The sequence below is a fragment of the Oryctolagus cuniculus genome, chromosome 7 (assembly GCF_051225735.1).
Source record: "Oryctolagus cuniculus isolate XC-2025 breed Fujian yellow rabbit chromosome 7, ASM5122573v1, whole genome shotgun sequence".
Lineage (NCBI taxonomy): Eukaryota > Metazoa > Chordata > Mammalia > Lagomorpha > Leporidae > Oryctolagus > Oryctolagus cuniculus.
The window spans coordinates 34905586-34929053 of NC_142873.1; the positions used below are offsets into that span (position 1 = coordinate 34905586).

The 23468-nt window shown below is 38.2% G+C and overlaps 1 pseudogene across 1 annotated transcript in view; it reads left to right on the forward strand.

Annotated features, from left to right (window-relative positions):
- Nucleotides 1–21266, forward strand: part of LOC100344924 (large ribosomal subunit protein eL19-like) — a 59894-nt pseudogene extending 38628 nt beyond the window's left edge. Inside the window, exon 2 of the transcript XR_016211407.1 lies at nucleotides 20372–21266. The product of XR_016211407.1 is annotated as a large ribosomal subunit protein eL19-like (transcript). The remainder of the gene's footprint in view (nucleotides 1–20371) is intronic.
- Nucleotides 21267–23468: the final 2202 nt, after the last annotated feature.

Sequence of the window (23468 nt, forward strand, 5' to 3'; positions counted from 1 at the left end):
GAGTTACACAGAGAGAGGAGAGGTAGAGAGAGACAGAGGACTTCCATCCGCTAGTTCACTCCCCAGATGGCTGCAAGGGCCAGAGCTGCGCTGATCCGAAGTCAGGAGCCAGGAACCTCTTCCTGGTCTCCCACTTGGATGCAGGGGCCCAAGGACTTGGGCCATTCTCCACTGCTTTCCCAGGCCATAGCAGAGAGCTGGATGGGAAGTAGAGCAGCTGTGTCTCTAACCAGCATCCATATGGGATGCTGGGTGCTTCAGGCCAGGGCGTTAACCTGCTGCACCACAGTGCTGGCCCCTAATTGTTGATATTGACTTGGTCTCAATTTTTTTGAATCATTATTTACTCAAAGACTTTTCTTGTAGTTTAGTGTCATCTGCTAAAGCTCTGCTCTTTCTTGTTTTTTTTTTTTTTTTTTTTTTTTTTTTTTTTTTTTAAGATTTATTTTTATTTATTTGAAAAACAGGGTTACAGAGAGAGGTAGAGACAGAGAGAGAGGACTTCCATCCATCCACTGGTCCACTCCCCAGATAGCTGCAACGGCTGGAGCTGTGACAATCCAAGCCAGGAGCCAGGAGCTTCTTCTTGGTCTCCCATGTAGGTGCAGGGGCCCAAGGACTTAGGCCATCTTCTGCTTTCCTAGGCCATAGCATAGAGCTAGATCAGAAGTGGAGCAGCTGGGACCAGAACCAGTGCCCATATGGGATGCCGGCACTTCAAGCCAGGGCTTTAACTGGCTGTGCCACAGCGCTGGCCCCAGCTCTTACTCTTTCATCCTTCTTAATTATTCCAATGTTCATACTGATGTCATTTTTAATACTCTGGCTCTTTAGTTGTATACCCTTATCTCTATGAATGATATTATTCTTTTCCTTACATAAGGCATTTACTTTAAGGCAATGTCCTAGATCTTGTCATTATCAACAATCATGACACTTCCACAATCTCAATTTGATATACTTCATTCTTTGACTGCTATTTTCTGTATTCCTAGATTTTCTCTCTCTCTTTCTTTTTCAGCGTTCTATGAGTCTCATAAGCATTGAATCTAATTGCCATATATCAGTTATTGCTGCAAGTATGTTATCTTGCAATCTTATTTACCTTCTCAATCAGATTAAATCATCTGATTAATTATTTTAATTAACCCATTGAATATGCCTTCCGTTTCCTTACATTTATTTTGCTTTATTGTGAGATTTAGGCCACATCACAATCCTGAGTATTTCCACTGTCCAACTATCCTGCTCACTTCCAAACAAAATGGCAAAAAGATTCATAACTGTGCTGAATGATCTGACTTTGAAATCATTTTTTACTAATCTGGAATGCGCTCCTAATTTGATCTAGCAACCAATTGATATTTTGTGTCCCTTTTTCAATCTTTTAAAACATTTTTATGCCTTCTCCTCTCTCCTGAAATCTCTAATAACCTCTTACTCTCTTCTCTTAGTTGATGATTCTTTTTTCTATTTCATTGCAAAAATAATAGCAGTAGCAACAGCAGCAGCAACAACAATAACAACAACAAACACTCCAAAATCTTCTTTGAGCACATCTACCTGCTGGTTATCACCTTTCCTATGTATTCTCACTCTCTGAACTGCCTGTGTTCCTAAGGCCATTCCCTCCATGTACATCAGATGTGCCCTCTCTTACCTTGTAAGAACAGGCTGTATTTTCTCCCAGATTCAAAACACCAACTAATAACCTTCTTTGCCCTACTTCCCATACCGAATCCAATCCTCCTTTTTCTCTTTAAAATTAAACTCTGTAGGGTGTATAGCTTATCAATATCATTTCACATTTTTACTTGAATTAAGAATTCCACATAGGTTGATTGTTTTCTTCAGATCTTTTTAACATTTAGTCCTGACATTTTCTAATATCATGCTTGGATAGTTTACTACTTAAATGTTAATCATTGCCTAATATAATATACTATGCTTTACTTACTAATTCTGTTTAATTTCTTTCTTCTCTATAGTATTTTAAATATTGTTTTAAATATGTTTGTTGGTTTATTTACTATGTTACTTCTGGTCCTATGAAGAGCACAAGACAGTAGATGCTCACTAAACTTTAGATATAAAAATAACAAAAATATAATGGCAAAATTTGTATAAACGCACATTATGACTTATATATGGCTGACATTCTGGCCCTGATCTGATACAGATATATGGGGGTGTTTCTTTTAGTAAAAGGTTTAGCAATGAGAGAGCAATGGGAGTCACTGCTTGCCTTTATCTCCCTGCACCTCAGATGTTCCACATCAAATATTCTAGCCTGTCCACTTTATGCTGGGGATTGCTAATGGTGTCAGGGACATGAGTCTATTTTGTATCTTTTTTTTCCTGTTAACATCCTCAAAATTGCAAATCAAATCTATACAACCTTGCAGTGAAAACTATTTTATATATTATTATTTTTTAAACTGGCTAGGATAGCACAATGGATTGAGGCCCAGAAACATATGATACAGAAATCAGGCTTTGATTTCAGACTTGACTGTGGCAAGATAGTTGAGCATCATGACAGAGTAGCTCATTTCTGTCCTCTGTTCACACTGCTCTAAGGGGCATGTGCCCTCCTGTCCTGTCCCTACATCACCCTCCCTCCTCCTTTTCTTTAACTCCTCTCCTATTGCACTCTGCCTTATTTTCTTCCCCTGCTCTTTAGTGTGGTGGTTGTTCCTTGGCAGTGGCATATTTGTTGACTTGCTCTTTTGGTGACATCTTCTTTTAATAAGGAAATCTGTCTCTTGGTGTCTCCTTGCCTAAGGGTGTGCTTACTTAAAGTGTAAAATGTCAAACTCTACCAAGGATGACAATAACCCTCTGGGTGAAGAAGAATCAGCCACTGCATTATTAATCACTCAAGAGGTAGACAAGACACATCAGGCATCTTCAAGGGAAAAAAAAGCCGGAAATTAGCTAGCTTCTGCATTCTCTTCATTTCATCATCCAATGCAAAGGCTTAAATGATCACCTTATTCTCCATTGCATTCCAAAAGTCAACAGAAAAAAAATAAAATCAAAGTTTAAAAAAAAAAAAACACTCAGTAACAACTTTGTGGTTCCAAGGTAGGTGGAGCTTGAATTTTACCAATTGAGAATCATACTGGCTAATAAAACATACAAAATATTTCCTTTACAGTGAGTTAAGACTGGCTTCAGAATTAGTGTCACCATTTGTGATATGAATGAAGGGATGGAAGAATGGGCAGGTGGCTACCCTCTGACCCTTCCTACCGCTTGACTGGCAGAGCTGGCATTCCTGACTGTCCTGACTTAATGTCCCTGTAGCACTTCAGCAGCCTGACCCTTATGAAGCTTCAGAGAATTGTAGTCCACAGTTTAACAAGGATGAAAACTGGGTCTGATGACATCCTACATGGTCATGATCTTTCTAGGCAGTCACACAAGCATGAAGAAGTAGGGAGGGATTTGGTTTGTACTATAGTAGACCAACAAGTTAGTGCAGATGTATTCTATATATATTGAAATAATCTGGCTACCAACCTTATATTTGCACATATCTATACATCAGTATTCTTTCTATATACTTTCAAAACAGTTGACAGTCTGTATGGAATGCTAGCAACAACTTTCTAAATTCTACGTGAGTGAAATTGAGACCAGACTATGTATTATGTAAATTTCTTGTACTTAATACTATTCTTGCTTGTTATAACCAAAGCACAGGTTTCAGACTATCTTAGCATAGTGCCAGAAACATCAAAACAACTTGAATTTTCACATTGATGAATTATCTTAAAATTAAAACAAAAAACTCTGAGTTATATTTTCCATGTGTAAATTTTATTATTTATTATAGTATTTGGACTTATTCAAAATAAGCAGTTATAAAAAATCAAGTTTAAAAACTAGATTATTTTACTTCCAAACAGAAATCTCAAATATCAGTTCAAAATTAATGGAATAAATTTGAGTGGAGGAGTGATCAGCTATACATGTGGGAATTCAGCTGCACGTTATTTCACACTAAGAATTGCAGCAACTTAGAGCTCCCTCTAATTAGAAGAACTACCTGCCTCCATGTAGAACTGCACCTGAGTATTTAAAGAAATAGAATTCAGTGGTAGGTGTCCTATTTATCTAGGGCTGCCAGAACTAAAGGCTTTGACTGGGTGCCTAAACAACATAAATTTACCTTCTCACAATTCTGGAAACTGGAAGTCTGAGATCAGCATGGTCAAGCTGTTCTGAGGAATCTTTTCCCTGGTGTTAGAAGGCAAATTTAAAGATTTATTTTATTTTTTTGAAAGAGTTACAGAGCGAAGTAGAGACAGAGAGAGAGGTCTTCCATCCGCTGGTTCACTCCCCAGATGGCTGCAATGGTCGGAGCTGCGCCAATCGGAAGCCAGGAGCCAGGAGCTTCTTCCGGGTCTCCCACATGGGTGCAGGGGCCCAAGGACTTAGGCCATCTTCTACTGCTTTCCCAGACCATAGCAGAGAGCTGGATCAGAGTGGAGCAACCAGGACTAGAACCAGTGTCCCTATGGGATGCCGGCACTTTAGGCCAGGGCTTTAACCTCGCTGAGCCACAGTGCTGGCCCCTCTCCGTGTATTTCACAAGCTCTTGTCTTCGTTCATACCTTGTGTGTGCCACACACACACACACACACACAGGGAGAGAGAGAGAGAGAGAGAGAGTGAGAGAGAGGCTGTTTTTCTTCTTATAAGGCTATTAATACCATCATTAGGATCCTACTGTAATTACCTAGTTATACCCTGATTATCTTCCAATAGTCCTATCTCCAAATACTATTGCACTGGAGATTAAGACTTCAATATATGATTCTGGGACATCACAAACATTCAGTGCACATCCATAGGAGTGGTTCTATTAGCCAAACATTACACTAGTATTTCACATACACTATTTCATTTAATTCTCATGATAATCATATGAAAGAAGGATTGGCATATCATGTTGAAGACAAAGAAACTCTATTTCATAGAGGATAGCTAACTTGGAAGTAAGAAGAGTTGAGTTTCAATTCTAGCACTGTCTGAAAGTCCAAATTCATTCTTATTTCTGAAACTCATCTTACAAGAAAATGTTATTATCTCTTACTGTAAATAGTAGTTGCTGATTTATGCACATAGAATATACCTGCATCTTTGGCATTGGATTTATAGACATCCATTTTTCCTTTATTTCCGAATGCCAAATCTTTAGCTTGAGTTTGAATCTTTTATAAAAGAGGAATATGCTCAAGGAATACATTGATTATATAAAGTCCTTTGAAGCTCTGAGATGTGACAGACTTTCATAACCAAACATGCAAGAAACTATGTTCATTTCAGTGGAATTGGTGAGGTGTTATATAATTTTGAGATGTGTTCAAATTTAGAGGACAAAACAAAATCCAGCCTTCTGAGCTTGGAAGTTTTTGGTTCCATTTGGAACTAGAATGTGCAATTAAATGTCAGCCAGGTTTTTAAAAATTCAGCATACAATTACTGTACTGTACTTTAACACAGAGTAAGAAAAACCGAGTCCTTGTTTTTATGGATGTCACACATTCTGAAAATCATAACAAATTCTTTTTAAAAAATCTCAAAAGCAAAACCTTCCAAAGGGAATAATTAGAAGTGCTATTTCTTTCTGATAAATGAAGTTTTAATGATATTTAGTAAGTGAGAATGACAGTATCATGGGTTCATCTGTTTTTACATTTATTGTTTGGGCAGCATGGATAAGACTAGAAAATCAGTGATTAGTCAACTGATCATTTATGTGTATGTGAGGAATATGTAATAAGTGCAAGTCATCTAGTTATTTTCTCCCTATACTGTTTTGAAAATAATTCAAAATGATATGCAATAGAATTGTTATAATTATTAAACTTGGGGTTTAAAACTCCTGAGCTATTTTTGATTAATTGATGAACTCTTTCCTATAATTCCGATCATCCTCAGTTTTGGTGGCTTAGAGACTTGCATTCACTCCTTTGAGTGTCTTAGTTTAACTAATATTAAGGTATCAGTTTATTTGATTGAACAGTCATGCTAGATAAAAGTATGGTGGAGTTTCTTGAATCTTTAGTTTTCATATTTGGGAAAGGATAAATGCAGTTGGTGACCTATAGAACAATTTCTGTTTGCCCAACCAGAAGGATTGCAAAGGCCACTGAACACTCCTCTAATAAACCAATAAACCACAGTGTTCAAGCCTGAAATAAGTATCTTTCAAAGTTTATATTCAGATGGATGTGAGGTTTGTGCTTACTGTTAGGCAGCCAATAGACCTAATTTTTAATTTAATTTGACCTTTCAATGTCTCCTAATGAGAGCTACCAGTGAGGAGAACCTCTGATATCTGCAGAATGTAGTGGTGCTTCCCCATTCTCCACTCCCACTGAATGCTCTTTATATCTGTGATGATATTTATAGAGCCAAACCAGGTGGATTATATAGCAATATTTGTCATAGTCAATCAGAACAACATAAAACTGCCATTAAAATTATCTTGGCATAGGAGGTATATTTGGTATTTTGGATTTACCACTGTCTGATTTCCTAATTTCTTTGCTTCTTGCTTCTCTATCAGCCCTCTTAAATCAGCTTAGAAGAAAGTGAGCGTATTGATATATCAGTTGGCATAATAGATAATAATGTCAATGTAAATCTCCCCAGGTGTTGAGTACCCACTAAACTCTTGTGTTAATCTTAGAAATACAACTTCAAGCCCCTTTTTGGGATCACCAGCTCCACAGAGCTGGCCACTTCCAATTTCACCCAGGCTACTTGCATTAATCTCTTCCTTGTTCAATAGTTCCAAGTTGAAAGCTGTATTTTCTTCCCATAGATTTTACAGTACTCTCCAAACACATGACTCCATTTTTTTCTTTTTGCTATTTGAGTCTTCAACACATAATCAAATTTATCAACATATGTCTTGTCTAGTTAAGAATCAAAGAAAATGACTGATACCAAATATGACCACCATGTCATTAGTAGGACGCATGAGAGGTAAGAAAATAAACTCAATAGCACATTTAATGAAAACAATAATTTTATCATTTTTGTCCAATAAATTTGAAAACAGGTTTTCAGAATGCTGTGCAGTCCTAGTAAATTACATGAAGGCACTATGGTTGTGCATTATGATTTATAAGGAAATTAATAAAATATTTAAAAAATAAATTTGTATATACTCATGTTCACACAAATGAAATAGTAATTTCATTTGTAACAATATTTCATGAATGCTAATTCTTATACAGAAAATGTTATATGAAAGAGGATGTTAAATACTTAATTATTTCATAGTTATCAACAAAAGGTAAATAACAGAATTATATCAAAAGAATTCATTATATGATTGTGTGGAATAACTTGCTATTTCATGAATTTTTACACTGATAATAAAATAATAAATAAAATACAACATCATGGTGGAAGTATTCTTAAAATGATAGAAAATTTAAAAATTAAAAAACTGAATATCAGTATGATTGCAATTAAATACCTTTGTAAGCATATAACAGCTTATTGTATTTAATTATTATTTAAAGTAATAAAGTCTGAAATTGTAGTGGGTTTCTTTCTGTCTCATTCTTACACTTTCCTTTGTATTCTATATTAATTAAACATATTGGAGAAAACATGATATTCATCTTTTTGTAACTGGCTTATTCCAATAAGCATAATTATTTCCAGATGTATCCATTTTGTTGCAAAAGATAGGATTTCATTATTTTTTTTATGACTCAGTAGTATTCCACAGTGTGTATATACCCCATTTTCTTTATCCAGTGGATTTATAATAAAAGATTATTTCTCACTCATATAAGACACTATTGTTGGATACTGGTGTTTGGGGAACCTTCCAGGTGATTTAGGGTCTTAGGTTCTTTCCACGCTATGACTAATTCAAGACATTGGGGCTTCATCATTTGCAGTTCACAGATATAAAAACAACTCAGGAAGCCACACCTCTGCTTAACCACCTCATGCCTACATTGACACAAATTACTGCCAGTCAGATTCCATTGGCAAGAACTACTGACATGGCCCATGTAGGCAGACTGTGGAGAATGTTGCTTAGCTTGCTGAAAAACTTATTTTAAGCAATAATGCTACATTAAGGAAAACTTTCGTTGGAAAATGGTTGTCCCTCCTATGCTTATCATAGAGATCAAGTACTCAGGCTCTGCAATCACACAACAAGGGATTAACAGGAATTCTAATAGTATCTCTTTCTTAAGCAGGTTTAGAGAATTATATGAAATAAGCTCTGTAAAGCCTTGCATACTGTATTTCATGATGGCTATGACAATGATGATGCTCTTGCATTCTCTGTTTATGACATATATAAAAACTATTAGAGGGTAATACAAAATATTGCTAGTGGTAAGAATAAGACATTTTTCCTTCCTTTTTTATTTTCCAAAGTTTCCATATTGTGGTTTAGTAACTTTTATCATAAATACTAATTTGAGAATATGAATATAGGTTATGAAAAATTGAAATCAATGTATTTAGTGTACACATATATAGTGTTAAATATATGATAGGTGGTCTTTTAAACACTTGACAAATCTGTCTGAAATAAAGAACTTGGAAAACATAGCAGGTGATAGTTTGTGAATTCCACATGAGTAAACCTTGCTGCAAAATATTATAGATTTCAGTGAGATTTTCCAACATGCATGATTTTCAATACACAAAATACTGAAACCAAATCATGACTAATTTTTGACCAAATTTGTTTTACCAGGATACCTTAGACACATGCTTGGTCTGATTCACAAGGGTGAAACCCTGTCAACATAAGTACTTTTTCCACTTACGTTTTGTAGCAGGGAGAAATGAGGTTTAGAGAAGTGATCTGCCTTCATTCATACCCCAGGGATTATCTTGGTGCTGGTGGCATTAATGGTCAGGAAGTGATAGAATGGGGAGTTCTGAGAAGCTCTTTTACTTATGGCTAAAGGGCAGCATCATAAATGCATTAGGCAACTAAGTAATGGGAGACCAGTTAGATAATGGTCCATGGGTGAGCAATAAAACAAGATAGAAAGGACTCAAGACTCACATTGCTCATTTATGGATTTTGCTTAAGGAAGCCAAAATTTCTAAAATCTTAAATAGCAACAGGAAATTGATGCAACAAGTTCAAGTAGGCCAACCCAAAAAATGCAATTGAAGAATACATTTTCATTCACTTGATAAACATATCATGAACATTTGGCATGCAGACAATAAGAATACAAAATGAATAAGACAGCTTCTTCCATATAGGAGCTCAAAATATAAGGAAAAGGAAACACAATTACAATACACAGTGCTAAAGAGAGCCCTATTTCTATTTAAATTGTAATTTGAAACTATGAAAAAACTTCTTTTATAGAAAGAGTAAATCTTTAAAATACATAGAAATGTAATAAGGAAAGTTCTCCAAGAGTCAAAGTAAATTTCTCTAAATTTATATTAAATGATTTACAAATATTTGGCTGTTTTCAACTATGTATCCAGAATATTCCACATATTAGACATTCTGATGACAAGTATTTTTGCAAAAAGGGACACTTAAGATTTTCAAAACCAAAGTGCTTCAGGAGATGATGGTTCAATGAGAATATGGCTACTGTTTATTGAATATACCCATGTGCTCAGCAAATTATCCTATTCACCTCACTGAATATCAAGATAGGATTTATAAAAAAATCATAGTAAGGGCTGGTGCCACGGCTCAATAGGCTAATCCTCCGCCTAGCGGCGCCAGCACATTAGGTCCTAGTCCCGGTCGGGGTGCCGGATTCTGTCCCGGTTGCCCCTCTTCCAGGCCAGCTCTCTGCTGTGGCCAGGGAGTGCAGTGGAAGATGGCCCAAGTGCTTGGGCCCTGCACCCCATGGGAGACCAGGATAAGTACCTGGCTCCTGCCTTTGGATCAGTGCGGTGCGCCGGCTGTAGTGCACTGGCCGCAGCGGCCATTGGAGGGTGAACCAACGGCAAAAGAAGACCTTTCTCTCTGTCTCTCTCTCTCTCACTGTCCACTCTGCCTGCAAAAAAAAAAAAAAATCATAGTAAGAAATAAATAAATAAAAATGCTTTCTAAACAATGGATTTATTTGTGGGCCATTTTAACATTTGTAGAAATGATCAGTTCTCTCTCTTGTTATGTGTTTTCCGGTCTAAGATACAGAAAAGTTGCTACTAATCACTATCCAACTCTTTTGGAACATTTTCCTTTGCTGTGTTTCTGTACTTCTTGCCTGATTCCTCTCAGATGTCAAGTTAACCTTCTGAAACTCATTATATAAACTCTCCAATGAATAAAAAAAAAGCCTTTATGAGTGTGAATGTGATGTGTGTGTGTGTGTGCATGCACATGTGTGTGGGGTGTTTCCTGGCAAACATGTCAGGATCTTTTGAAGCCTTTTGCTTTGTGTTCAAATGTCACCCTGCCAGAATTCATTGCATCCTGTTTATTAATTAATTAAAATATATTCATACAGAACAGACTTTATGAGATGGAGTAAAAAATAACGTTATGAGAGGCATCCTCCAGATGGAGTGGCTTGTCTCCGATGGCAACCAGGAGTGGAACACCAGCATTCCCTCTCAATGCCACTGCAAGGGTTGAAATGATATGAAAACTTGGTGACTACAGGTAGAAGATGAAAGGAATTATTTTAACTCTGGAGCTGGATATAGGAGAAATACGTCTTTCCCAGACAGTTATAAGATTATAAAGACACTTGAGTTTTTCCATAAGCAGAAGCACATACCTTCCTGCCATCCCCAACCCTGCACTCACACACAGCCAGGTCACACTAGCCAAGGTCTAATGAGGACATGAGTCATGGTGCTAAGCGAGCCCTGAAGATTCATCTAATGCTACTGACCTACTGACACCAGCTACTAGACCTGGTGCTCTTATGATCTTTGCTTACCTTCTGCTTACTGTGTGATGCCAGGACATTGACCTCACCAATCAACTAGTTCCTACCTTCCCTTCCAAATGGGTTGAAAAAGACCTTCTCCATCTCTCACAGTTACTAAGAGGGTGAAATTGAGGGTGAGAAGTTGTTCTGGAAAACAATTCATGTAACGCAGAAATCAAGTATCATTATGACACAACCCTTCCAAGGATCCTCTCAGGAGCAATTTGGGGAGTCAGTATATGGGAAGTTGTATGGGGCTCAGTCCTGAGTATATTTCTTTTGAATTTTGAGTCTTTATTATCTTTTCTTTAAACATAATTCATTTAAATGTACTTTGCATTTTTAAGAATGGTCATGCCTAAATAACTGGCTCATATAATCCCCCAGATTTAAACAGTGAACCTAAAAAGCTGGTGGCAGTCAGCTGTGGTGAACTATAAGCACTATCAGCTTTATAACAGAAATTCAAGAAATTACTGTAAAATGGAGTTAAAAATGGGTATATTTTGAAATCCATGCACAGTTTTTCATAATATGTATTTTCCTTGAATTTTTCATAATACCATGGTATTTTAAAAAAGAGGCTTTAAAACAAGTAATTGTTTCATTGGTCAGTAGCTGAGTCAAGATTCAAACTGGGTCCAAAACTCTGAGCTAGTTTGGATTTCTTAGTCTTATTAGAGGAGATCAAGGGCCCTTATGAGTTTGATGTTTTGAAAATAAATTTTAGAGAGAAGCTTCCATGGTAATGCAGTTTAAACCACTGCTTTCAACACCAGCATCCAATATCAGAGTGCCAGCTTGACTCCTGGCTACTCCAATTCTGATCCAGCGTCCTGCTGTTACTCCTGGGAAGACAGTAGATGATGGTCCAAACACTTGGTCCCGTGCTACACATGTTGGAGACCAGGATGGAATTCCTGTTTCCTGTATTCAGTTTAGCCTGTCCTGACTTTTGCTATTACTTGGGGGAGTGAACTAGTGGATAGAAGATCTTATTTTCTCTGTGTCTCCAGCTTTCTTTGTTGCTTTGCCTTTCAAATAAATAAATATTTTAAATAATCTGGAGATATATACATAGAGAGAGGCAGCTCTACATGGAATTGAGTGCAATTTTCTGCAGAATTATTCTATATTTCTGTCATATGTGCTTTAACATTTCCATGTTACCTGTAAGTTTTGCTGGAGAATCTTGATACTTGATAGTTTTATAGCAAAATAAGCACTATACCACTAGCCTGGAGTTGTTTCCATATCCAGAAAACAATTTAGAACTTGGAGCTGTTAATTCTGAGTTGAGTTTGAATTATTCACAGACAGCCAACCAGTTATATAGCTAGGAAACTTCTGTGTGACCATATCCAAATATGGCAAATGTCTTGCAGTCAATTAGTTTCTTAAGTTTGCTGTGTTTCATAAAAAATACTGTTGTACAAGCTGATGGACCAGAGGTCTATGAACTTCTGGTTTGAGTGCTGCCCAATTCAAGAATCTTCTAGTGCTCAAATAGATTGTTTTAAAGCTATTGTGTTTAAAGTTTTTCCTTTAACAGTATCTACCCAGGAATCAGTCTAGGCTAGACATTTGAGTGAAGAAAGGAACAACTAGTTGTTCTATTAATACATCATTTGCAACTGAAATTTATTTCTCCTTAAATATTTTCATTAACTTTCTGAAGGAGTTTAAATGCAAGTGTTTATCACCACTAACTCTTTCATAAGAGTCAAGCTGAATGAATCAGACAAAACTTAAAAAAAGAGCTTGTAGGTTTTTTTGAAACCTTAACTACACTTGAGATATAGGAAAGTAGGACAGTATTAAAGAGTACCACGTAGCAGCATGGGGCCGAGAGCAAGAAACTAGGGGAAAGACAGGCAAATAGTAGGCCTCTTGAGGTCTGCAAACATTTCACATGGCTGTACTCTGATTTTAGGAATACAACAGGGAGGCAGGCATTTATCCTAGCAATTGAGACACCCGTGTCCAATATTCGAATATCTGGGCTCAATTTCCAGCTAAAGCTTCTGACTCCAGTTTCCTGACAATGAGGGACCCTGGAGACAGTAAGGATGACACAATTGATTGGAATCCTGCCACACAGGTGGGAGACCCAGATTGAATTAGTAGTTTCTGGGTGCAATTGAGCCCAGCCCTAGCCGCTGTGGGCATTTGAGGATTGAACCACAAGATGGGAGCTAACTTGTTCTGTATTTCTCTGTTTCCATCTATCAAATAAATGAGTACAAATTATAAACTAAAAAAACAAAACAAAACAAAACAAAACAAAAACTACTAGAGCTGTTGGAGAACTTGGAAATCATCTGCATTATCCAGGCTTTTCAATCCTGAGAAAGCTCAGCTCTTGAGAGATGAAGTGGATTGATCAGTCAGGTGACAGGTGACTAAGCCGGTATTAATCTAGAGCACTTTCCACTGTACCATGCAACTGCCTCTAAAACACCCTACTTGCACAGAACTTACCTGGAATGTACCAGGAAACTCTTTGGTTTACAGATGAGATGAAGACAATCCTCTGAGTGTCTTCTGAGTCAAATTGTGACAAAAGTGTTGAGGCTAACGTAGAGAAGCACATGGCCCAGGAGCACCCACATGTGAAGATTCTGCAGAAAGCAGTATGAAGAGGTAGACAGGTACCAGGGGAAAGAGACTTGACTTTGGTGATTCTAGTACCCCACATCACAAGGGCAATGCCCTGGCCATGAGCACAGTATACCTTGGTCTTGACTTTGAATAGGCCTATACGGACAGATCAAGATCTTGGGTACAAAAATTGGGAAGGAAATCAGCATTCAGTAATTTCTTGAGATGATCTTGTTGTCTTGAAGTTAAGATGAATTGGTGAGAATATTTACTGCAAAGAAATACACATATGTGGGTACTTTAAAAACTGTGGAAAAATAAAATTAAAAGATATTTTTGGTGCAGAATATTTTGAAATCTATATACAGTTTTTCCATATTATACAATTTTCATGAATTTTTGAAGACCTCTCATGTACATAGATTTCAATTATTTTTTTCCCTCTGGGACAGTGTTGTCACATTGTGGGTAAAACCACAGCCTGCAATGCTGGCATCTCATATGGGTGGTAATTTGTTTGTGTCCAGTCTGATCCACTTCTGATCCAGCTGTCTGCTAAAGACCTGGGAAAGCAGTGGAAGATGGGGTAAGATCTTGGGCTCCTGCGCCTACATGGAAGACCTGGAAGAAGCTCCTGGCTTTGGTCTGACCCAGCCTAAGCTGTTGTGGCCATCTAGAGATTGAACTAGTAGATGTTCTCTCCCTGTCTCTCTGCAACTCTGATTTTAAAATAAATAAATATATCTTTAAAATTTTTTTCTCTCAAACTAAGCTTATATGTTAGTTCCTTTTTCCATGAACTTTCAGAAATACCCTCACATATGTGGTGTGATATGGAGGCATCCTTGCAAAGCAGTAATATGAAGATAATGGGAAAAACAAAAACTTCATACACATCAAAACCAAAACCAAGTATAATAGTAATAATAATGAATGGTAGTGACAAAAACTAAGGCATATAAAGTGCCTGAGATCAGGACTTCTTAGCTTCATCTTCCACAAAATGCAGAAACAAAACATGCTACCTAAAATAATGTTAATACATATTTTTGAATGAAATATCTCAGTAAGCATTAACAGGGAAGTTAGTTCTGTCCAACCCATGAGGAGAAAATATTTATCTATTCTGACCTCCATACCTTAATGAAAATCAATGTGAAAAATCAAATTTGATTTATTTAAATTCTCATTAAAACCTTTTTCAGGTACATATGTATTTTAGAGTATGATGCACAGCTATTTGTGATAACCAGACTGTTGCTTGTTCAATGAGACCAGCAATGATTCTGAGTTGTAATCATTGGTTGTCCAATTCTAGCCTGAGAGTTATGTTTAATGTAAAATTAATCCTTTTTAAAAAATGTTAGCCACCAACTCATGACTCTATAATACATAACTATCAGAACTGTGGGTTACTGGTTTCATAAGGTTGATTTTCCTTTCCTCACCTATAGAAACTTTTTTTTAAAGATTTACTTATTTATTTGAAAGGCAGAATTACAGAGAGGCAGAGGCAGAGAGAGAAAGAGAGGGAGAGAGGGATAGAGAGATGTCTTTCATCTTCTGGTTGACTGCCCACATGGCCTCAGTGTCTGGACGTGGCATCTGAAGCCAGAAGTCAGGAGTTTCTTCTGGGTCTTCCACATGGGTACAGGGACCAAGGACTTGGGCCATCCTCTGCTGCCTTACCAGGCCATAGCAGAGAGCTGGATTGGAAGTGGAGCATCTGGGACTCGAACTGGTGCCCATATGGGATGCCGGCACTGCATGCAGCAGCTTTACTGGCTACGCCACAGTGCCGGCCTCAGGAACTTCTTAAATAAGTCAGAAAAAATAAGTCTGTCAATTTGAATATTGCAGGTTTTCTTTAGGAGACAGATATATAAATTGAAGTTGATATTACTCAGGGAGTGATGTTTCTATCTGCTTTATATAATGCAAACTTCCTGAGAACTCAAACTGTTGCAGTTATGTTCTTCTGTCCCATCTGATAGGTCAGGGAGCAGGCTCATGGAGATGTAGTCAGCCAGCTCCAGCTCATGAGAAAAGATCCTGAATCTACACTTTCAACCTCATCAGACCCCTATGTCTAACATGGGCTGTTTCTATAATAAGTGACCTCGCAGAGATATCAGAAAAATAAGCTCAAGTTTCCAAAACTTACCTAGAATTAAACCCATGTATCTTCAGCTTAAAACTCTGAGTATTTGTTAGGATTTTAAGCAAGATATTATTTGATTTACAAGTGAAGGTTCAGTCCTAAGTAGAAAAAGGAATACTTCCTGATTTAAATTATGTCTAGGTGTCTTCAATTCAATGGGATTTTACATTGAGAGGAACCTAAATGTAAATGTAAAAATAATGTAAAAAGGGGCCGACACTGTGGCATAGTGGGTAAAACCACTGCCTGCAGTGCCAGCATCCCATATGGGTGCCTGTTTGAGTCCCGGCTGCTCCACTTCCGATCCAGCTCTCTGCTGTGGCCTGGGAGAGCAGTACAAGATGGCCCAAGGCCTTGGCCCCTGTACCCACGTGGGAGACCCTGGAAGAAGTTCCTGGCTCTGGCTTCTGATCGGCCTAGCTCCAGCTGTTGGCCATTTGGGGAGTGAACCAGAGGATGGAACACTTCTATCACTTTCTCTCTCTCTGTCTGGCTCTCCTTCTGTCTGTGTAACACTGACTTTCAAATAAATAAATAAATCTTTAAAAATATAATATAAAAATAAAAATATAGTTTAAGGTAACTTATGTTAAGTGTAATAGAAGGAATGATCATTTTATCTACTCCTATTTTTCTTTTATATGTTCCCAAATCTAAGGAGTCCTTGCATACGCAGAGCCAGTCCAAGGTGGTTAAGTGCCAGCATGTCTCTATTCTTCCCTTTTATTGCTATGACCACCTTAGAAGTACTTAGTATTAGATGGCATTGCTGCAAGATGGCATGAAACTACTTGGCCCAAGTGAAGCTTTTCAAGGAATGAAATGTTATATTAAGCTGTACAGATTTAGGGTCTTGTCAGATGGAAGTTGGCATGAATCTCTCATTCTTAAAATCATCATTTTGACTCCCCTGTGCCTGTTTTCCATTCACTACCTGGGGTCTCAATTATGGACAAATTGACTCGTATGTCTTCCAAGCAAACAAATGTAGAATATTCAGTAAGAACTTTCCATTATCCAAGGCTAATACTATTAAAAAAAAAAAAAACCGTATCAGGAGATAGCTTGTGAAGTTTTATTTCTTGATGACTATCTTATTCTTACAAAATGCAATCTTTTGCTCTAAAATGTTCTTTTAAATAGGAGCACTCTGGTTGTAGTTGAAAATCCTTCTTTCTGTTTAGTATGTTTGGGTTTGAATTCCGTAACCATAGAAAGGCCAAAATTACAATGTTTTTCCTATTGTGAGTGAGGTAAATCCATTCCATGACCACATTATCCCATCTTTCATAATAATAAATAGTTATAACAAAACACTTGTAAAAATGTTGGCCTAGAATGGGAGATGCCCTCATTTATTTTTCTCCTGTCCCTTCTCCCATACCTCAGATGGAGTTTCAGGTTAGAATATAGCCAACAGATGACATCAGCTTCAACAGATGACGTCACCTCCAATAGAGACTTGCTGGGACTCCTTTGAAGTTCCGTGTGGTCCAACTAAGTGGAAGGACTCTGAGAACTCTGTGTTAGTTTTGAATAAGGAAATGGCTACTCTTTACTTTCCCTGTCTTTTTTCTTAAGTGTGATGCTGAATGAACAAAATTTATCAAGCACTTGAGGACAATCCCCTTAAGCAGCCCCCCCTCAAATAGTTGCTTAAAGGGAGTCTTCAAGGACAAATTCTGATTGAGAAGCTGTGGAGAGTCTGAGATTTCACATGCTTAATACAGTCCTAATGTTGCTGGTCCAGATACCACACTTGAATAACCAGATCTTAGAGGATGCTAGAGATACAATGTAGAAGGAACCTACCTAGGCCACTGCATGGCCTCTGTGAGAGATTCCCTACTTTACACTAGACTTCTCTCCTCTACATTGCTTAGATGGAGTTAAATTAACTGCTACTACAGCTACCATGCTTCTGGGTTTATTGCTTAGCTGTAGAAGATATTCCAATACAAAAGAACTATAAAATTAATAATGAGGGAATGGGTGTTTAGCCTAGTAGTTAAGATTCCTTATCCCACATAAGAGCATCTGGGTTTGAGTCCTGGCTTCGGCTCTTGATTCTAGTTTCTGGCTAATACAGACCCTGGGAGATAGTGGATGATGACTCAAGTGACTGGGTTTCTTCCAGCCATGTAGAGAGACCCAGATTAAGTTCCTGGCTCCCAGTTTGAGTCCTGCCCAGTCTTGACCATTGTGGATATTTGTTGGAGAACCAGCAGATTTTGGGACTCTGTGCATATCTTTTTCAAATAAAATTATAAAATGCTAATAATAAGTATCATTTTCTGAGTGTTGACCATGTGGCACACTTACAGTCAGGTGTTTAATATACAGAAAAATCCTGATGAATTCTTGTAATCATTTTGTCATCATGGAAATTATGCAATAAGGGTCAGTTACTGACCTAAAGTCAATACAATTTGTAAATAGTAACACGGATATTAAAATTTGGATGTTTCTTCAAATGAGGTATTTGTTACCAAATAGACCAGAGTTTGACAAGTGCATTTCAACTTGAGATAACTCAAATAATGTCAGGTTTGGAACCCAATCAGCTTTCACCAGAGCTTTGACTTTGAAGTGTTTCAACCAGTGTTGACCTGTATCTTCCAGTCAGCAAGTCAGAGAGGACAGTTCTTCACTATGCAATGGAACGAGGACACTGTAGTACCATTCTTTCTGCCCAGCATTCATTCTCAACCAAGATTACAGGCAGAATTAGATGAAGGCCATCAGGGAAGGCATTAAAATTCATACTACATCTGAAAATAAAGAAAAAAATTCTTCTACTGCTTCACTGTATTAGGTTCTCGCCTTCTACTGATCAGCTCTTTTGGATCCCTGGGGAGCTATGAGAGACAGGAAAAGAAAGAGATGCTAATGGATTACAAGCCTGGAAAATGTCAACTGTGGCAGAAAGGGGGAAACTAGCACACATGCTTCATATTCCACTGGCCTTCAGGCTCCGTTGCCGGTCAGGATGGTTAGACTGATTCAATCAGAGATTTGCATAGCCTAGAGAAGCAAGATTGAAGCACGCTGGACACTTCCTACAATTGTCTCATCCTGGGGGTGCTTAGCTCCATGGAAGCAAAGTCAAGTGACACACCACATTTGTGAAGCAGAGCATGGTAAGAATAATAGATGGATTAAGACATTTTCCAAATACAATTCTTGATTAAAAGCCAGACTTTTAAAGGAGAATCTTAGTATTCCTAACTCCAGATGGAAAGAATACACCCCTGTGCAGGCAATTTAAGCCCTATTTTTGTGGCAGAATAAGGATGACATTTCTACTTAAAACTCCATATGACCTTTCTAAGGGAGATGTTTGTGCTTCACTTGTTCTGTCATTTTTCTCCTTTCCCTTCGAGAGCACCTTGATTTTATAACTATAAGAGGCTAATGGAGGAGTATGAAAGGGGTAGAAAGAGTGAAACAGAGAAGAGATAAGAGAGAAGTAGATGGTGTGAAATAATAATAGCATAACAAGAAGTGAATGAGGATAACAAGAGAAAATTTCCTCTCTGATAAATGTAAATTTTAGCTCTCCAAGCTAAAAAAAAATCAGAAAGCCACTTCTTGCTTTCTGATAACTGTACAATTATAAGAATCATTCCAGTGCAGAAAATATAGGGAATTGTTAGCTGAATGCCCGGCTCTATAACAGGGGACTGATTTTTTTCTGCACTACTGTTCCTTTATCCAGTTTCACTGCCTCTTACTCTTCTTGGGCACAGTTTAGCTTGATTGTCTGCGTCTCTGCAACAAAGCAGCCTCACTGTGACCCTCTGCTTTCCTGAGATTCCCATTGACATCTCAGAGGAGATTTCCAGTTCTTGCCTTTCTTCTCCTTCCATTCTAATCCAAAAGTACTTGCTACAGGTTCCCTTCCTTCAAAATTCCATTCACACTTCTGAAAATGATCTACTCAAAGTAAGTCATTAGTGGTAATAATTAAACCACATATTAATCTTCCCAAGTAATATTTTAATTTGTATACACAAAGGAGTTTTAGATATCCTGATTTGAATTTTGAATATGCTAGCAGGCTTTGAGAGGAATATTTTTAAATACAGAAGTCTTTCCCAGAAACTTGGTCATATAAAAATATATAGTGACTGAATCTGAGTACCTTTTTAGAAGAGGGCTAGGCAAAGAGAAAGAGTGAAAGAGAATTATTTAATTTTGATTTCTTTGGGATTAGTTTGACAGAAAAGTATCCTATTTCATTTGCATAGATAAAATAATGAATTTCATTAAACAGCACTAATAAATGAGAAAGTTCTTCAAAAAACTACACTGAACTCCCTATCATTTTCTAATGACTTCTAATTGCTGCAAATGTAATGCAGTTTAAGGCAGTTGACTCTTCAGCATGGTGAATGGACTTTATCAACTCAACAGCTGATAAATATGGTACCCAAAGCACTACACTCTTGCAAGCTAAGGGAGGACTAGTTGACCCTTAACTTGTGGGCAATAATAAGCATCTATTTAAGTTGCTGATTTTGTGGTGAGTCTTTATGCAGCAGTAGCAAAGTGAAAGTTCTCCTTAGCTGAAAGCTCTGTCAGACTCCTTTCATTGATAATCCAAGCAAATCAGTTACTCCAGGTTTAGCAGAATTGGGAGGTAGGACTAAGCTATTACTAACTCATTTTCATTCTGTTGTAGATACTTAAAAGTGATTGAGGCTTTCTCAGCCTGGGCCACAGCCATGAGTATGCTCAGACTCCAAAAGAGGCTTGCCTCCAGTGTCCTCTACCACGCCAAGAAGACAGTCTGGTGGGACTCCAATGAGACCCATGAAATCCCATGCCAACTCTCCGCAGCAGATCTGGAAGCTGATCAAAGATGGGCCGATCATCCACAAACCTGTGACTGTCCATTCCCGAGCTCAGCGCCCGAAAAAACACCTTGGCACACTGGAAGGGCAGGCACATTGGGCATAGGTGAAAGAAAGGGTACAGCCCCTGCGTGGATGCCAGAGAAGGCAGCTTGGAGGTGGAGAATGCGCATTTTGCACTGGCTGCTGAAAGACACCGCGAATCGAAGCTTGTACCTGAAGACGAAGGGAAACGTGTTCAAGAACAAGCAGATGCATGGAACACATGCACAAAATGAAGGCTCACAAGGCCTGCAAGGGGCTCCTGGCTGATCAGGCTGAGGCCCGCAGGTCTCAGATCAAAAAAGCCCGCAAGCGTGGTGAAGAGCGCCTTCAGGTCAACAAGGAGGAGATCATCCACACTCTGTCCAATGAGGACGTGACCAAGAAATAAAGCTCCCACTCTCTTGTCTGTACATAGTGGCCTCGGTGTTTACCGTGGATTGGTTATCAAAGTAAAACAAGTCTTCATCTGAAAACAAAAACAATAAAAGTGATTGAAATGGACAAATACATTTTCTTGAAGTGTCCCCTTCCTTCCTCTCTTTCTGCTTTTATAACATCTATCAAGCACCTGTGCTAAAAACGCCGAGGGAATTTTTGAGAGAGCCCTGGCATGTGCCCCAAAGTTGCTTACAGTGTATTGCGCATGTGCGTGTATAGTGAGGCAGACAAGTAAATGAATAATTAGCTGATGCACCATGTTTAATTCTGCCAGAAAACACAAGGAAAGCACTTACGGATGATAACTCCATTTAAGTTTTGAAGGAATGGGTTAGGCTCCGTGGGCCAGTACATCGCATTGGGCTTGCCTAGGAACTCACAGATGTGGAATCTCTGGTTCCATACAGACTACTGGACAAAAATATGCATTTTTAAAAAAAAAGATTTCTAGTTGGTTTATAAGTACATTAAAGTTTAAGAGATAATTATGACTTGGATGGTGGTTCTCATTTTATCTGCATTTAGCATTATCTGGGAGTTTTGAAAAAAGATATTACTATCTCAAATCACTATATTTAGAGTTTCTCATTGAATTGTCCTGGGATGGATTCCAAACATAAAGGTTTATAGACTATCTAGGCACCAGTGAAAAGTCTGCTTCAGGAACATGCTATATTATTCAGGAACTTCATGCTGCTGAACCTTAAGGTACCAAAAAAAGGGGTGGGGGGAGGAGGAGGAGAGTGGAAGATTGGTTAGATAGATTTCCAAGACTTTGAAAAAACCTTCCTTTCCAAGCTGTGAATATTAAAGTCCTGGAAATAACCCTGATGACTTAAGCAAATTTCCAAGCCAAAAATCTTACAAATCTTGAAGACATGGGCAAAAATGGGATTACAGAAATTCCCAAATTGCAGGGATTGGAAGTAACAGGGAAGGATGACGGAGAGAGATCATTTTTTGAAGATCTACTTGCCAATGTTGAAATGAGCAAATGCAACTTTAGGGTGAAGTTCTATATAAGAACTTAATTTACACATTTTCCATGTGACTTTTGTGCAATTCTGCATCTTCCTGCTCTTGCTCTGCTTGGAGAGGGAATTTAAACCTCAGAATCTGTCCCTGATGGATATTACAGGTCCCATGGCATTCCCACTGTATTCATTGCAATGTTTGGGCCAAGTTCCAATCAGAAAATTGCTTCCTGTTGACTGTAAATTTCACACTTCTAACATGAAGACTTCTCATAACACACACTCTCTAAATTGGCTGTAGGTCCTGCCTGAGACCAAGTATGACACATACCCTCAAATGGGCTTCAAATTGAGCCACAGCCTTGGCTAAACATATTTTAATGGCAACACATAACATCCAGGTCATTGCAAGAATATTTCCCCCTCCATATGATACATGTGTTGCTGGCATAAAATTATATGACTTACGTCCCCTTTCAGCATTGGGAGGGTCGAGAAATCTTTTTCACTTTCAGTCTGAAATTACTCTGTGGTATAAATTATTACTCACAGTTCAGCACTTGCCGTGTTCAGCCCAGAGGTGACTGCCTTCTCAAAGGCTCTGTGATTTATGGGTGGAGGCAGAAGGGCGAGAGTGCCTCTGAGCAAACATGTACCTGCCTAGTGTTGCCTCTGTCAGATGCAACAGAAGGTCAAGGAGATGGATCCCACCAAATCACACAAATCAGACAAAGAACAGAGAAGCTTTTTAACTCCACTGATGTGGAATAATTGGTGAGGGGAGGGAGAGTCACTGGGGGAATGTCTATTCTGCTCAGCCAATTCTTGATTTTGTTTTTTTTTGGGTCCCTCAAGACTAGAATCAATGAGAATCTGGAGCATTTTGGTGGTGGCCAATGCATTCCAGTGCTGGATCTGCCCCTTGCTCACTCTTGTGAGTGAGCAGTTAACATATCTCAGCTCCCATTGCCTCAATTGTATAGTACAGATAACATTTCTTGTTTCATTGATTTAGTTGTTTCACTCACGTGAGATCAGTTTGTGGAAATAATTTCTGAACTGTACAAGTATAAGATATTTTTTACATGAAAAGACTATCATAAAATATAGTGGGGTCACCTTAGAAAATTTCTTCTAGGGGCCGTCGTGTGGTGTAGTGGGTAAAGCTGCCGCCTGCAATGCCAGCATCCCATATATGTGCTGGTTCATGTCCAGCCTGCTCTACTTCCCATGCAGCTCCTATTAATGGCCTGGGAAAAACAGCAGAGGATGGTACAAGTGCTTGGGATCCTGCACCCATGTAGGGAACCCGAAGGAAGCTGCTGGCTCCTGGCGACTGTCTGGAGAGTGGCTGTGGGTGCAAGATCTCTCTGATTCTCCCTCTCTGTAACCTTAACGTTGAAGTTAATCAATAAATCTTTTTTTAAAGAACGATTTTCTTTGAGAGTTCTAACTTCTTTATAATCTT